The following is a 16,932-nucleotide window of genomic DNA, read 5'->3' as shown; positions in this document are numbered from 1 at the left end:
CCTCCGGGGCTGGTGGCCCCATCTGGTGGACCCCCGGACCCCTCCGGTGGTCCTGGTACACTACCGGTGATGCCCGGAACACTTCCGGTGGCCAAAACCATACTTCCTATATATCAATCTTTACCTCCGGACCATTCCGGAACTCCTCGTGACGTCCGGGATCTCATCTGGGACTCCGAACAACATTCGGTAACCGCGTACATACTTTCCCTATAACCCTAGCGTCATCAAACCTTAAGTGTGTAGACGCTACGGGTTCGGGAACCATGCAGACATGACCGAGACAACTCTCCGGCCAATAACCAACAGCGGGATCTGGATACCCATGTTGGCTCCCACATGTTCCACGTTGATCTCATCGGATGAACCACGATGTCAAGGATTCAATCAATCCCGTATACAATTCCCTTTGTCCATCGGTTTGATACTTGCCCGAGATTTGATCGTCGGTATCCCGATACCTTGTTCAATCTCGTTACCGGCAAGTCTCTTTACTCGTTTCGTAACACATCATCCCATGATAAACTCCTTGATCACATTGTGCACATTATGATGATGTCCTACCGAGTGAGCCCAGAGATACCTCTCCGTTTACACGGAGTGACAAATCCCAATCTCGATTCGTGCCAACCCAACAGACACTTTCGGAGATACCTGTAGTGTACCTTTATAGCCACCCAGTTACGTTGTGACGTTTGGCACACCCAAAGCACTCCTACGGTATCCGGGAGTCACACAATCTCATGGTCTAAGGAAATGATACTTAACATTAGAAAAGCTTTAGCAAACGAACTACACGATCTTTGTGCTAGGCTTAGGATTGGGTCTTGTCCATCACATCATTCTCCTAATGATGTGATCCCGTTATCAACGACATCCAATGTACATGGTCAGGAAACCGTAACCATCTATTGATCAATGAGCTAGTCAACTAGAGGCTTACTAGGGACATGGTGTTGTCTATGTATCCACACATGTATCTGAGTTTCCTATCAATACAATTCTAGCATGGATAATAAACGATTATCATGAACAAGGAAATATAATAATAACCAATTTATTATTGCCTCTAGGGCATATTTCCAACACATCGAGGGTGCCCGTAGGGTGCTTGCCCGTGCGAAGGTGCCCTGGGGCAAGCTGGATGCTGAGAAGCTTGTTAAGGAAGGGCCACCGCCGGGCAAGGAGCATCGCAAGCCCGAGATGTATTATGAGGGCGTTTTGAAGGGTGCCCGTGTTATGGCGGATGAATGTTCCAGGGATGTAATTTTTGAGTAAACTCGCTCGTTTTGTCCTGTGCGCTAAAAACTTGTTCATGTGCGCTAAGCAATGCTTTTTGAATTTAAAATATTACCTTCTGTGTGGCCGTTTATCAAATTTGAGAGATGGCGAGTCGTCGGCTTCTGCCCCCATGCCACGAGTGCTGGGGTGTTCGGGATAAACATGAGCGCTCTTTTTCCCATTTTTGGGTCCTTCGAGGGAGGCGCTCAACACAACGAACAAGGCAATCGGACTATAATGCTTGAACACTCTCACTTAGCCATAGAATTCTATAATTTTGAATTTCGGCGAAGCCCCTAGTGTTCGGAAGACCGAGTTCGGGGCGCTATCCATGCCTAGGCCGGACAAAGCCGACTCCTCGCTCTAAGCGGCATAAGTCTTTAGGGACTCGAAAACCTCTCGAACAGCGACCAGCTCTCGCCTCATCATGACGGTCTGTTTTAGCTTTCTCTACTGAGGTGCTTAGCCCAGCTCAACTGGGGCACAATCGCAGTAGTTCTCCTAGTGCTACCTTAGCCGATATAATGGAACATAAGGTACCAAAACATAGGAGCCGGGCAAACCCAACTGTTGACCCAAGACATGATTCGGAGCCGATGAATATAATGCTATAAGTTCGGGGTGCCGCACTTGTGAAAGTGTTCGGACTTCTCACACCGTATTGTGGGGTACTTAAGCCCCTGGCGTATTGGCCGTACCAAAGTGTACGGGTGCAACATGTCATTAATGAACATATTCGTAAAAAAGAGTAATGCAATAATAGACGGAAGCTATGCATTGTTTATTTAAAAAGGCTGCGATCAAAGCAGAACAATACAAATAGTGCAATAAGCAAAAGATGGGACTATTTAACATGTCCTTTCCAGGGGCGAGCTGCGGAATGGTATGTGAAACAGGTATACTACTCGTTATAGAGACCACCTTAGAGTTCTGTAGTGCGGCGTAGCTTTCTGCTTCCCTGGTTGTATCGTTTGTGCGGTAATTGTACTACCGGACAAGCCTTTCGAAGAATGGAGTCCTGAAAATAAGAGAAAATTAAGAAATCAGCAGCCCCTAGTGCGGTTTAAGCCACGTTTCGGGCGTGCCGTGTTGGTGCCCCTCCCCCTGTGCCCATGGTATTTCTAGAGCGTAGTTATGTACGCGCAATACTGGTTTCGCAAGTTAGCAAGGGCTGGGGTTGGGGCCGCATTGCTACGCTTGCTCGGAACGTGCCAGGCGGTCTTGTTGTAGGTTACTCCGGGCGCGCTTGACGGTGTCCAGACGTTTAATGGCTGGACTGGAGAATTGCCTTGAGAGGCTGCTTTGTACTTCTGCTGCGATAGCCGCCGTATGCTCCTCCATTCGGAGAGAGCGTTCGGTGTTTCCATTAACCGTGATGACTCCTCGAGGGCCTGGAATCTTGAGCTTGAGGTATGCGTAGTGCGGCACCGCATTGAACTTGGCAAATGCGGTTCGCCTGAGTAGTGCGTGATAGCCACTGCGGAACGGGACTATGTCGAAGATTAACTCCTCGCTTCGGAAATTATCCGGAGATCCAAAGACCACTTCAAGTGTAACTGAGCCTGTACAGTTGGCCTCTACACCTGGTATGATGCCTTTAAAGGTCGTTTTAGTGGGTTTAATCCTTGAGGGATCGATGTCCATTTTCCGCACTGTATCCTGGTAAAGCAGGTTCAGGCTGTTGCCGCCGTCCATAAGGACTCTACTGAGGTGAAATCCGTCAATAATTGGGTCTAGAACCAATGCGGCGAACCCGCCATGACGGGTGCTAGTGGGGTGGTCCCTTCGATCAAAAGTGATCGGGCAGGAAGACCATGGGTTGAACTTTGGGGCGACTGGCTCCATCGTGTATAAGTCCCTTAGCGCACGCTTCTGCTCCCTCTTGGGGACGTGGGTTGCGTATATCATGTTCACCGTCCGCACTTGTGGGGGAAAACCTTTCTGTCCACTGTTGTTCGGCGGCCGGGGTTCCTCCTCATCATCGCTATGCAGCCCCTTGTCTCTGCTTTCGGCATTTAACTTTCCTGTTTGCTTGAACACCCAACAATCCTTGTTGGTGTGATTGGCTGGTTTTTCGGGGGTGCCATGTATCTGGCATAAGCGGTCGAGTATTCGGTCCAAACTTGACGGGCCCGGAGTATTTCTTTTGAATGGCTTTTTCTCCTGACCGGGTTTAGAGCCTCTGAATCCGGCATTAACTACCGTATCCTCAGCATTGTCGCTGTTAATGCAGCGCTTTTGCTTGTTGCGACGCGACCTGCCACTGCTGTCCTTGGTATCTGAATTACCAGGGCTCTTGGTCATGTTATTGCTGCGAGCTAGCCAGCTGTCTTCTCCTGTGCAAAAGCGGGTCATAAGTGTCGTGAGGGCTGCCATGGATTTCGGCTTTTCCTGTCCTAGGTGCCGTGCAAGCCACTCGTCGCGGATGTTATGCTTGAAGGCTGCTAGGGCCTCTGCGTCCGGACAGTCGACGATTTGATTTTTCTTGGTTAGGAACCGTGTCCAGAATTGTCTGGCCGATTCCTCTGGCTGCTGAATTATGTGGCTTAGGTCATCAGCGTCTGGTGGTCGCACATAAGTGCCCTGGAAATTGTCGAGGAATGCGGCTTCCAGGTCCTCCCAACAACCAATTGATTCTGCTGGCAAGCTGTTAAGCCAATGCCGAGCTGGTCCTTTAAGCTTGAGTGGGAGGTATTTGATGGCGTGTAGGTCATCACCGCGGGCCATGTGGATATGAAGGAGATAGTCCTCGATCCATATCGCAAGATCTGTTGTGCCATCGTATGATTCGATGTTCATGGGTTTGAAACCCTCGGGGATTTGATGATCCATTACTTCATCTGTGAAGCATAGTGGGTGTGCGGCGCCTCTGTATTGGGCTATATCACGACGCAGCTCAAGCGAGCTTTGTCTACTGCGTTCGGCCCGACCGGATTTACTGTATCCGGACGGACGGTTACCGTCTCGTGCCGTGGGGTGCCCACGCGATCCGTAGATCGATCTTGTTTGCCTTGCCTTGTCCTCCAATATATCTCGCAGGTCTGGCATGTTTTCCCGTGCCTTGGTATTTTTTGAGCGGCGCCGGGGTGCGGCTTGAGTGGAGGGCCGAGAGGCCTCTCTGTCGCGGCCACGGGGTGGCCGGTCGGCCGCATCATGCACTGGTGATGTAGGTTTAGGTGCTTCCTCCTCTAATTGGGTTAGCAACCTGCGCTTTCGGTAGCTTTTGGAGGGGCGTTCGAGTTCATACTCTCGGCCACGAGGACTTCAGTCCTTCTGTCGGCTAGCAAATCTTGATCAGCTCTAAGTTGTTGCTATTTTTTCTTGAGGCTGTTCGCCATGGCCATAAGCCTGCGTTTGAAACGCTCTTGTTCGATGGGATCCTCCGGCACGACAAATTCGTCGTCGTCGAGGCTTGCCTTGTCTTCAGAGGGAGGCATATAATTATCGTCCTCGACCTCTCTGTCTGCCGCTCTCTCATGAGGGCTGGCTTCTCCATCCTCCTGTGCTGAATCTTGCTGGAGGTGGTTGTCTTCGACACTGTCTGAGGTGTTATTATCTCCCGTGCCGGAATCACCGTTTTTGCTTTGCCGGGATTTAGAGCGACGCCGCTGACGCCGGCGCTTAGGCTGCTTCTTGGAGGGGTCATCCTCCGCTGTTCCATCGCCATTGCCTTCTTTTGGGGTGTCCACCATGTATATATCATACGACGAGGTGGCTTTCCAATGCCCTATAGGCGCTGGTTCTTGATTGTCTCCTGCATCGGCGTCCATGCCATCGATGTCTTCGGAGTCGAAGTCGAGCATGTCGGTTAAATCATCGACAACGGCTACGAAGTGGATGGTGGGTGGGATTTGAATTTCTTCATCATCCGCATCCCAACCTTGCTGACCATAGTCCGGCCAGGGCTCTCCTGATAAAGAGAGATACTTTAGTGAATTCAGAATATCGCCGAAGGGCGAGTGCTGAAAGATGTCCGCGGCAGTGAACTCCATGATCAGCGCCCAATCGGGTTCGATCGGTAGGGGCGCGGAGGGCTCGGAGTCTGGAGAGGAGTCCGGCTCCTTGGAGTCACGGGCTTCGCAGAGAATAGGGCTGGTGTTCGGTTCGATCGCCGTAGAGATTGCAGCCCCCGAGGCGGTGTCCAACCACCCATCCTCGGTTGGCGCAGTTGGCTCCGAATTAAGGGTCGGAGCTGATGCGGGTGCGGCCTCCAGGGCACTGTTCGGCGGCAGAGCTAGATCGTGCCCATCGTGACAGTGCAGCGCGCTCGGCTGTGGCTCGAATCTGTCAAAGATCAAGTCTCCGCGGATGTCGGCCGTGTAGTTCAAACTTCCAAATCTGACCTGATGGCCAGGGGCGTAGCTTTCGATCTGCTCCAGATGACCAAGCGAATTTGCCCGCAGTGCAAAGCCACCGAATACGAAGATCTGTCCGGGGAGAAAGGTCTCACCCTGGATCGCATCGCTGTTGATGATCGGAGAAGCCATCGGGCCTAAAAGTGACGACATAGAGGAACTCTCAATGAAAGCACCAATGTTGGTGTCAAAACCGTCGGATCTCGTGTAGGGGGTCCCGAACTGTGCATCTAGGCAGATGGTAACAGGAGACGAGGGACACGATGTTTTTACCTAGGTTCGGGCCCTCTTGATGGAGGTAAAACCCTACGTCCCGCTCGATTAATATTGATGATATGGGTAGTACAAGAGTAGATCTACCACGAGATCAGAGAGGCTAAACCCTAGAAGCTAGCCTATGGTATGATTGTTGTTCGTCCTATGGACTAAAACCCTCCGGTTTATATAGACACTGGAGAGGGCTAGGGTTACACAGAGTCGGTTACAAGTGTAGGAGATCTACATATCCGTATCACCAAGCTTGCATTCCACGCCAAGGAAAGTCCCTTCCGGACACGGGATGAAGTCTTCAATCTTGTATCTTCATAGTCCAGGAGTCCAGCCGAAGGTATAGTCCGGCTATCCGGACACCCCCTAATCTAGGACTCCCTCAACAATGAACACGATCTTCATCGAGCTCCCACTTGAGCTGGGTTGCGTCACCTACACTGGTATCATCAGCACCTGCAACTGTTTGGAAGTATCTGTGAGCCACGAGGACTCAGCAATCTCAACCCTTGCGATCGAGACTATTTAAGCTTATGGGTAGGAAAAGGTGGTGAGGTGGAGCAGCAGCAAGCACTAGCATATATGGTGGCTAACTTACGCAAATGAGAGCGAGAAGAGAAGCAAAGAACGGTCGTGAACTAGAAATGATCGAGAAGGGATCCTGAGTCTACTTACGTTCAAGCATAACACAAGAACCATGTTCACTTCCCGGACTCCATCGGAAAGACACCATCACGGCTACACATGCGGTTGATGCATTTTAATTAAGTTAAGTGTCAAGTTTTCTACAACCGGATATTAACAAATTCCCATCTGCCCATACCCGCGGGCACGACTTTCGAAAGTTCAAAACCCTGCAGGGGTGTCCCAACTTAGCCCATCACAAGCTCTCACGGTCAACGAAGGATATTCCTTCTCCTAGGACGACCCGATCAGACTCGGAATCCCAGTTACAAGACATTTCGACAATGGTAAAACAAGACCAGCAAAGCCACCCGAATGTGCCGACAAATCCCGATAGGAGCTGCACATATCTCGTTCTCAGGGCACACCAGATAAGAAATCCGTACAACTAAAACCAACCCTCAAGTTTCCCCGAGGTGGCGCTGCAAGGGGCTCTATTTTGGACCAACACTCAGAGGAGCACTGGCCCGGGGGGTTTAAAATAAAGATGACCCTTGAGTCTGCAGAACCCAAGGGAAAAAGGCTTAGGTGGCAAATGGTAAAACCAAGGTTGGGCCTTGCTGGAGGAGTTTTATTCAAGGCGAACTGTCAAGGGGTTCCCATTATAACCCAACCGTGTAAGGAACGCAAAATCAAGGAACATAACACCGGTATGACAGAAACTAGGGCGGCAAGAGTGGAAAAAAACACCAGGCATAAGGCCGAGCCTTCCACCATTTACCAAGTATATAGGTGCATTAAAATAAACAAGGTATAATAATGATATCCCAACAATAAACTTGTTCCAACATGGAACAAACTCCATCTTCACCTGCAACTAGCAACGCTATAAGAGGGGCTGAGCAAAGCGGTGACATAGCCAAACAACGGTTTGCTAGGACAAGGTGGGTTAGAGGCTTGACATGGCAATATGGGAGGCATGAAATAGCAAGTGGTAGGTATCGCGACATAGCAATAGAGAGAGCAACTAGCAAGCAAAGATAGAAGTGATTTCGAGGGTATGGTCATCTTGCCTGAAATTCCGCAAGGAAGAAGAACGAGTCCATGATGAAGCCAAACGGACGTAGTCGAACGGATCCTCACAAATGCGACATTATCGGAACTAACCCGAGAAGCAACACCGGAAAGAAGCAAACAACATAGTAAACAACCATCACATAAACATGGCATGATGCACAACCAATTATGATGCATGTCCGGTTTAAAGAGGCATGGCATGTCAAAGTGCACAAGCAAAACTACAAGTTAACTGGAGCTCAATATGCAACGAGTTGCATATTGCCGGAAACTACATTTGATTATTTAGTTCGATCTTGTTTATGTACTCAACACAATTAAATGTTGGTTAGCATGGCAAGGGGTGAAGCAAATGAAAACTACCTATCTAGGAAAGTTTAAATGAGGCTGGATATAACAAACAACAAATCCAGAAAATCCCCATGTGCAATATTCGAATTTGGTACTGTTCTGCCCTAAACAAAATTTTAGAGTTATTAAACATGCAAAGTAAAGCCACCATGTTAAAATAGGCATTTTTCCACCCCATTTACATATAAAGTTTGTTAAGTTTGGAGCCTTGGTTAATTAGTTATGAAATGAAGCATTTTAACATGGCATTATGCAAAATAAACACAAACAACATTTTAATCATTTTTATCATGGTTGAAAGTTGCATATTATGAAACTAGATGAAAAACTAAGCATTTTACATATATAATGTTTTTACATGTGATGCATGGTTGATGAGTTAGGATATGCATGAAACTTAGGGGGGTTTTCTGCAAAACTGCAGTCTCTGGATAAATTAGAAAAATCGCAGAACAGGGAAAAAGCCCTATCGGGCCGAATCTGAAGCAAGCTGGGTCTATAGAAAAAAAAACAACAGAGGCTCCGCTAGGGCCTCACCATGGGCTTCGGCCCAGATCTGGAAAGCAGAGGCAGGCCGGTTGCTGGGCCTCGGAGCGCTGCGGCTGGATTGGCACAGGAAGCAGGGCGACGGGTCATCGGAGCGGGCGCGCGGTTCGAGCTCCTCTGCTCGAATGAAACAGAGGAGCGGCGCGGCAAGGGACTTGGCGTGGTCGAGTACGGCGGCCTCAGTTTAGGGGAGCTCGGGCGTAGGGGATGGGAGGCCGGATCCGGACGCGGGAGGTCGCCGGGGTCCCGTCCCGTGCCGGATCGAAGCGGAGGCAGGGCGACGAACTTGGAGCTCTAGGAGGTGGCGCGAGCAGAAGAGGCGCTCGGGGTTGTGGTTGCGGACGTTGGCGCTCCTGGGCAGAGAGGTGAGAGGTGAGGACCAGAGAAGAAGAAGGAAGGGAAGGAGAGGGGCGGTGAGCAGTTCCTGCTGGAGGAGGGATCCTCCGGTGACGACGAACTGCAGAAGGGCCAGCCTGGTTCGGTACTCCGGCGACGTTGTTGCAGGGCCGGAGGAGCTGAGGAGGCCGGTGCCTCGCGAACTGCAGAAGGGCCTGCCTGTCCCGCTCGGGATGGAGCGAGGAGGAAGGTTGCAGACGCTGGGGAGCTGCCGTGCTGCTGGATTGAGGCGAGGTGGGGCATGGAGGAGCTGAGCAAGGAGGAGGCGCGTGGCAAAAGAGCTCGTGGACGAGATGCTCACTGGGGTGAGGTCTGGCTTCGACCGGCTTGGGGCTACTGGGGATTTGGGTGGCGCGGAAAACACGGGAGGCGGTCGGAGGCTGCAGTTGGAGGGCGGTGGATTTGAGATGGATTGTAACACCCCGGATGTAACTTTCCCTATTTGTACTCCAACTCTTGCCGTTTCCGGCGTTAAGTTATATTTATTTCTCGGGTTCGGGTCTTTGTCTCCGTGTGTTGTTTTCATTGTCATGCATCTCATATCATGTCATCATGTGCATTGCATTTGCATACGTGTTCATCTCATGCATTCGAGCTTTTTCCCCGTTGTCCGTTTTGCATTCCGGCGCTTCGTTCTCCTCCGGTGGTCATTTCCAGCTTTCTTTCGTGTGTGGGGATTAAACATTTCTGGATTGGACCGAGACTTGCCATGCGGCCTTGGTTTACTACCGGTAGACCGCCTGTCAAGTTTCGTACCATTTGGACTTCGTTTGATACTCCAACGGTTAACCGAGGGACCGAAAAGGCCTCGTGTGTGTTGCAGCCCAACACCCCTCCAATTTGACCCAAAACCCAACAAACTTTGCTCCATCATCTAGAGCGTTCGATCACGATCGCGTGGCCGAAAACCGCACCTCATTTGGACTCTCCTATCTCCACTTATGCCTATAAATAGCCCCCCTCCATTTTCGGATCTCTCTCTCCCCGAAACCCTAGTCTAAAAAAAAGGATCCCGCCGCCGCCGGACGTGTCCGCCCCCGGCTGAACAGCGTCCACCGCCGCCTGCGCCCAACCGGGCGTTGCCACGTGTCACAACCGGCCCCCGCCGCCGCCGAAGCCCGCCTGGCCCATCTCGGGCCCCCGACGCCGCCTCGACGGGCCCGAGGATACGCCCGCCTCCGCCGCCCTCTTCCCCGACGCAGGTGGCCGCCGCCGCCACCACTCCGGTGTGCCGCCCCGACCGGCCGCCGCGCCCCTCCTCGCCCGGCGCCCGACGCCGCCTCGCCCGGCCGCCCGCGACGCCGCCTCGCCGCCGGCGACCGTGCCCCGGCCACCGAGCCCCTGCCTCTTCTTCCCCACCGGCCGGCGAGCCTCTCCCCGCGAGCTTCAACTCCGGCGAGCTTCAAGTCCAACTCCGGCGAACTCCTCGAACCGCGTGCAGATCGGGCCAAATCTGGATCTGGGTCATCTCGGGGTTGACTTTTTCGTTCCTAACCCTAATTTTTGTGCGTACTTTGACCTACCGTATCTCCGCATCCGTAGCTCCGATTTGGGCATATAGTATATCGAAATGTTCGCCTCGACGAGTACATCATTTCATTCCATTGCATCATTTTCATTTGAGCTCATCTTGATTCCCAAAATGCTGTTTTAGCTATGTTCGTGTGCCCGTTAGTATATTTTGTGAACCCTTTTGGCCCCAGGTCACTTTGGGTCTTTTGTTAAGCTTGTTGAGTAGCTCCATGCCATGTTCTTCTTTGTCTTAATCAGGTCATGTATCATGTTGTTTTGCTGCTCCGAAGAGGGCTTCGTGATCTGAAATTTCAGACAAGTGCTAATTTCACTAAGTCTGGAATCTGTTTTGCATTTGCGTTTTTGCCATGCTTGTTTGAACCTCGTAATGGATGAATTGGCCGTGGCTCAGTGCTAGTATTTTGTTAAGCATCTTGTGTGCATCCCTACCATGTATTTTGTTGTCATGTTTGATGGCTGTAGCATGTTCCTCTCGTTGCATTTAGATGACTACTTGCTGTAAATCGCAGACCGGTGTCGTTCTTAAAACGCTTGCCATTTCCAAACCGTAACTCCGATTCCGGCGTTCTTTATATCGTTTTCAAGCGATTTCATCTCATCTTTCCAGTGGAACCCTTGGAATTCCAATTTGAGGCCAGGTTCATGCATTTTCCTGTCATATCTTGCATTTTGCATCCCGCATCGCATCCCGCATAGCATATCAGCATTTCATCATATTGCTTGGTCTTGCACGTGGTTGATTGTATCCTTGTTGCTTGTTTGTCTTGTTTGGGTAGAGCCGGGAGACGAGTTCGCTACCGAGGAGCCCGTTGAGTTTGCTTGTGAGGATCCAGTCAACTCTGACAACTGTGCAGGCAAGATGATCATACCCTCGAAATCACTACTATCTTTGCTATGCTAGTTTGCTCGCTCTTGCTATGCCAATGCTACGATGCCTACCTTTTGCTTGTCAGCCTCCCAATTTCCATGTTGAAACTCTAACCCACCATGTCCTAGCTAACCGTTGATTGGCTATGTTACCGCTTTGCTCAGCCCCTCTTATAGCGTTGCTAGTTGCAGGTGAAGATTGGAGGCCGTTCCTTGTTGGGACATCTTTTATTTAATTGTTGGGATATCATTATATTGCTATGTTATATTAATGCATCTATATACTTGGTAAAGGGTGGAAGGCTCGGCCTCTCGCCTAGTGTTTTGTTCCACTCTTGCCGCCCTAGTTTCCCTCATATCGGTGTTATGTTCCCGGATTTTTGCGTTCCTTACGCGGTTGGGTTATAATGGGAACCCCTTGATATTTCGCCTTGATTAAAGCTTGTCCAGCAATGCCCAACATTGGTCTTACCATTTGCCACCTAGCCTTTTCTTTCCCTTGGGTTCTGCAGACTCAAGGGTCATCTTATTTTACCCCCCCCCCCCGGGCCAGTGCTCCTCTGAGTGTTGGTCCAAACTAGAGCCCCTTGCAGCGCCACCTCGGGGAAACTCGAGGGCTGGTTTTAGTTGTACGGATTGCTTATCTGAGTGTGCCCTGAGAAAGAGATATGTGCAGCTCCTATCGGGATTTGTCGGTATTCGGTGGTGTTGATGGTCTTGTTTTAACCTGTCGAAGTGTCTTGAGTTACCGAGATACCTAGTCTGATCGGAACGTCTTGGGAGGAGGTCTATTCCTTCGTTGACCGTGAGAGCTTGTCATGGGCTAAGTTGGGACTCCCCTGCAGGGATTGAACTTTCGGAAGCCGTGCCCGCGGTTATGGGCAGATGGGAATTTGTTAATGTCCGGTTGTAGATAACTTGAACCTTAATTAATTATAATGAATCAACTGAGTGTGTTACCGTGATGGTCCCTTCTCGGTGGAGTCCGGGAAGTGGACACGGTGTTGGAGTTATGCTTGCGCAGGTTGTTCTCCTAGATTCTCGCTCGCGCTTTGCCTCCTCTTCTCGCTCTCTTTTGCGAATAAGATAGCCACCATATATGCTAGTCGCTTGCTGCAGCTCCACATATATATTTGCCTTATCCTTCCTATAAGCTTAGATAGTCTTGATCGCGAGGGTGCGAGATTGCTGAGTCCCTGTGGCTCACAGATTACTATAACTCCAGATGCAGGTCCAGGTGATTCCACTCCAGGTGACGAGTACGAGCTCAAGTGGGAGTTCGACGAGGACTCTCAGCGTTACTACGTGTCTTTTCCTGATGATCAGTAGTGGTGCCTAGTTGGGGTTTGATTCAGGGCCTTGTCGCATGTTGGGTTTTCTTCTATTTTGGCGTCGTAGTCGGGCCATGAGTGTTTGTATGTTGGATGTTATTTATGTACTTTGATGTGACGTGGCGAGTGTAAGCCAACTATGTATCTCCCCTTTTATTCTATATATTACATGGGATGTTGTGATGATTGCCTAACTTGCGACATTGCTTTCAATGCGGTTATGTCTCTAAGTCGTGCTTCGACACGTGGGAGCTATAGCCACATCGAGGGCGTTACAAGTTGGTAATCAGAGCCTTCCCCGACCTTAGGAGCCCCATTGCTTGATCGTTTTTAGCGGCCGAGTTGTGTCTAGAAAAATGTTTTGAGTCACTTAGGAATTATATATCGGAGAGCTTAGGAATTCTTTTTACTTCCAAGTCTCCTCATTGCTCTGGTAAGGCATCCTGACGTAGAGTTTTGACTCTTCTCTTCTCAAATTTCACTAAATTTTTTTTAGGATCACGCGAGTATCTTGGAATCGTTCCGATGGTTTATGATGAGAACATTGACTTGGTGCCTCCTGTCAGGGGTTTAGTGGAAGTGTCCCGGGGAGTTGAGCTCTGAGGTGTTCTCATCATAATTTTATCGTTGCAATTCTGGAATACTTGAGATATGTTCGCCGACATCGAAAATATCTTTTATGCAGTTCGTTGGTGAGATAACCTCGACCCCACCCAGTACTGGGGCGGGAGTTCGGGAGTATCGCCATAACTTGCATAACGGATGCTTTTCGAAGGTTGAGGTAGATGGTTTCCGAAGGTTTCTTGGTTATGTGTTGAAGGATGGATACAGCTGGATGTAGGATTTGCTAGTTTGGGTGAGATATTATGCTTCCCCTGTATCCCCAACACCTGATTGCATAACCGGAAAGGTTCAGGAGTTTCATAGGTGGGAATTCTAGTAGCTCTAGTTCTTCTTCCACGAATATTGGTTTGAGATTGGGATTTCTTACCGATTATTCGTTCTTGATCCGTACCTTGTTGATTTATTTCTCTACCTTAATTCTACGTGGCTTCTCAATTTATGGATATGTGACCATTTGAAGAGGAATGCATTCGTTCATTTTGTTCGGATGTGAAGACTATATGTTGCAATTTTCATTCCGTTGGTTTCAGCTTCAATATTTATCTGTCTATGTGCTAACGGTGGTCAACCTTCAGGATGGCTCCCGCTAAGAGCACCAGTCAGAACCAGAATCAAGATCCGCCACCACCTCCACCTCCTCCAGAGGCATGGCAAGCTGTGATGGCCGCAACCAATGCAAACACTCAGCTGATCATGCAAATTCTTCAAGAGCGCAATCAAGGCAGTCAAGGGAATCAAGGTAGCAATCAGAGTCACTTTGCTACACTCAACCAGTTCCTTGCTAACAGGCCAAAGACTTTCAGCAATTGTGTTGAGGCAACCGATGCTGACGATTGGCTTGTGGATCTGTGTAAGCATTTTGAGTGCAGCATCGTCAGGCCTGAGGACTTTGTCAAGTTCGCTTCCTTCCAACTCAAAGATCAAGTTGCAGAATGGTTCCAGTAGTACAAGGATTCCAGAGGTGGACGTGTTATCACTTGGGATGATTTCCATCGAGATTTCCGAGCTCATCATATTCCGCAGAGCGTGGTTGAAAGCAAGCGTGAGGAATTCCGCAATCTGAAGCAAGGCTCTTTGTCTGTCTATGACTACAACAAATTGTTCCAGAAGCTTGCCCGCTTTGCCAAGCAGGACGTGCCTGATAAGAAGAGCATGATATATCAGTTCAGGGGTGGTCTCAGAGAAGATATTCAGCTAACTCTTGTTCTCTTTGAGCCCTTGAGGTACGATGAGTTCTACAACATGGCACTGAAGCAAGAGGCTGCTTAGTTGAGGTGTGATGCTTCCAGGAAGCGAGTCAGAGATGTTACTCCTTCTTCCTCTACTCAAGTGGCCAAGCAGCAGAAGTTTTGGCTTCCTCCTCCTCCGTTCCGTCAGCCGTTCCAGCAGAAGAGCAAAGGTGGCAGTGGTTCTTCCCACCCACCCAACCCTGGCTTTCAGAACAAGACTTCGTATCAAGCTCCAAGATCGAGTGCTCCGTATCACCATCCGATTTCAGAGGTCACGTGCAACAAGTGCCAACAGAAGGGTCACTATGCAAACAAGTGTTTCAACCAGAGGCGTCTTCCTCCTCCTCCTGTCAGATCGGCAAGTACAGCTGTGGTCAAGCATAACCCCAAGCATGCCAAGGTGAATTTGATGAATGCAGCTCAGGCAGAGAACTCATCAGATGTGATCATGGGTAACCTTCCTGTTAATGATATTCCTGCAAAAGTTCTTTTTGACACTGGTGCATCGCATTGTTTCATGTCGAGACCTTTTGCATCTAAGCATGATTTTGTTACTCAAGTGTTGCCGAAGCTGTTGGCTATCGTCTCTCTGGCCCGTCAAATGACATCTCGAGTATGCGTTCCGGATGTTACTATCACTTTGGGTGACTATAAGTTCTTGTCCTCTCCAAATGTTCTTGGTGACTCGGATATTGATCTTATTCTCGGGATGGATTGGCTTTCTAAGCACAAGGCTCAGCTTGATTGTGCAGCCAGGCAGATTCAATTGACTCATTCGTCTGAGGATGTAATTGTCTTTGCCGCGCGGGATGATTCTATCCGTCTGTTTTCTCTCAATGAGAAGGGTGAATTGGATGCCATCTCGCAAATTCCAGTCGTTTGCGAATATCAAGACGTCTTTCCAGAAGAGCTCCCAGGAATGCCTCCGCAACGGCCAGTTGAATTCGTTATTGAACTTGAGCCTGGCACGGAACCTGTGTGCAAACGTCCTTACAAGCTCGGACCTGAAGAGTTGAAGGAGCTGAAGAAGCAACTCGATGAGAAAGAAAGAATGGGTCTCATCCGGCCTAGTTCTTCTCCGTGGGGTTGTGGTGTTCTTTTTGTGAAGAAGAAGGATGGAACGGACCGACTTTGTGTTGATTACCGTCCGGTGAACAACAAGACCATCAAGAACAAATACCCACTTCCCAACATCAATGAGCTGTTTGAACAACTCAAAGGTGCCCAAGTATTCTCCAAGCTTGATCTCCGTATGGGTTATCACCAGATTCGCATTCGTGAAGAAGATATTCCCAAGACAGCATTCAGAACAAGCTTTGGTTCATATGAATACACTGTCATGTCGTTTGGCCTCGCCAACGCTCCTCCGACGTTCTCTCGCATGATGAACTTCATCTTCAACGCCTACACCAATGACTTCGTTTTGGTCTATCTCGACGACATTCTGGTTTTCTCCAAGAACAAGGAAGATCATGCCAAGCACTTGCGTTTGGTTCTCGATAAGCTCAGAGAACATCAGTTCTACGCCAAGTTCTCCAAGTGCGAATTTTGGCTCGATGAGGTTCTTTATCTTGGTCATATCATCTCTGCCAAGGGCATTTCCGTGAATCCCGAGAAGGTGTCCGCAATTGTGAATTGGGAACCTCCTCAGAATGTGAAGCAACTCCGCAGTTTTCTCGGTCTCGCAAGCTATTGCCGAAGATTCGTTGAAAACTTTTCCAAGATCGCGAAGCCTCTCAAATCTTCTTCAGAAGCACGTCAAGTACGTTTGGTCTCCGGAGTGTGATATTGCTTTCAACACTTTGAAAGAGAAATTGATCACTGCTCCAGTTCTGACTCCGCCTGATGAATCCAAGCCGTACGAGGTCTTTTGTGATGCCTCTCTCCAAGGTCTTGGCGCAGTTTTGATGCAAGAGAAGAAAGTTGTTGCTTATACATCTCGCCAGTTGAAGACTAATGAGAAGAACTACCCCACTCATGATCTCGAGTTGGCGGCAGTTGTGCATGCTCTTTTGACTTGGAGACATCTTCTATTGGGAAGAAAAGTGGATATTTTCACTGATCACAAGAGTCTCAAGTACATCTTCACTCAGCCTAATCTCAACCTCAGGCAAACTCGATGGGTCGAAATGATTCAAGAGTATAATCCGAGTATCGAGTATACTCCAGGAAAGGCCAATGTGATTGCTGACGCTTTGAGCAGGAAGGCTTACTGCAACAGTTTGATTATTAAGCCTTATCAACCCGAGCTTTGTGAAGCTTTCCGCAAACTTAATTTGCAAGTTGTTCCTCAAGGTTTCCTTGCCAACCTTCAAGTCTCTCCTACCTTAGAAGACCAGATTCGCCAAGCCCAGCTTCTAGATGCTATGGTGAAAAAGGTGAAGATTGGGATTGCCAAGAGTCAGTCCAAGTACAAGTGCTACCGCCTTGATGACAAGGACACCCTCTTCT

The sequence above is a fragment of the Triticum urartu genome, chromosome 7A (assembly GCF_056163025.1).
Source record: "Triticum urartu cultivar PI428250 chromosome 7A, HENAU_Tu73, whole genome shotgun sequence".
Classification (NCBI taxonomy): domain Eukaryota; kingdom Viridiplantae; phylum Streptophyta; class Magnoliopsida; order Poales; family Poaceae; genus Triticum; species Triticum urartu.
Note: the sequence above shows the minus strand (reverse complement) of the source record.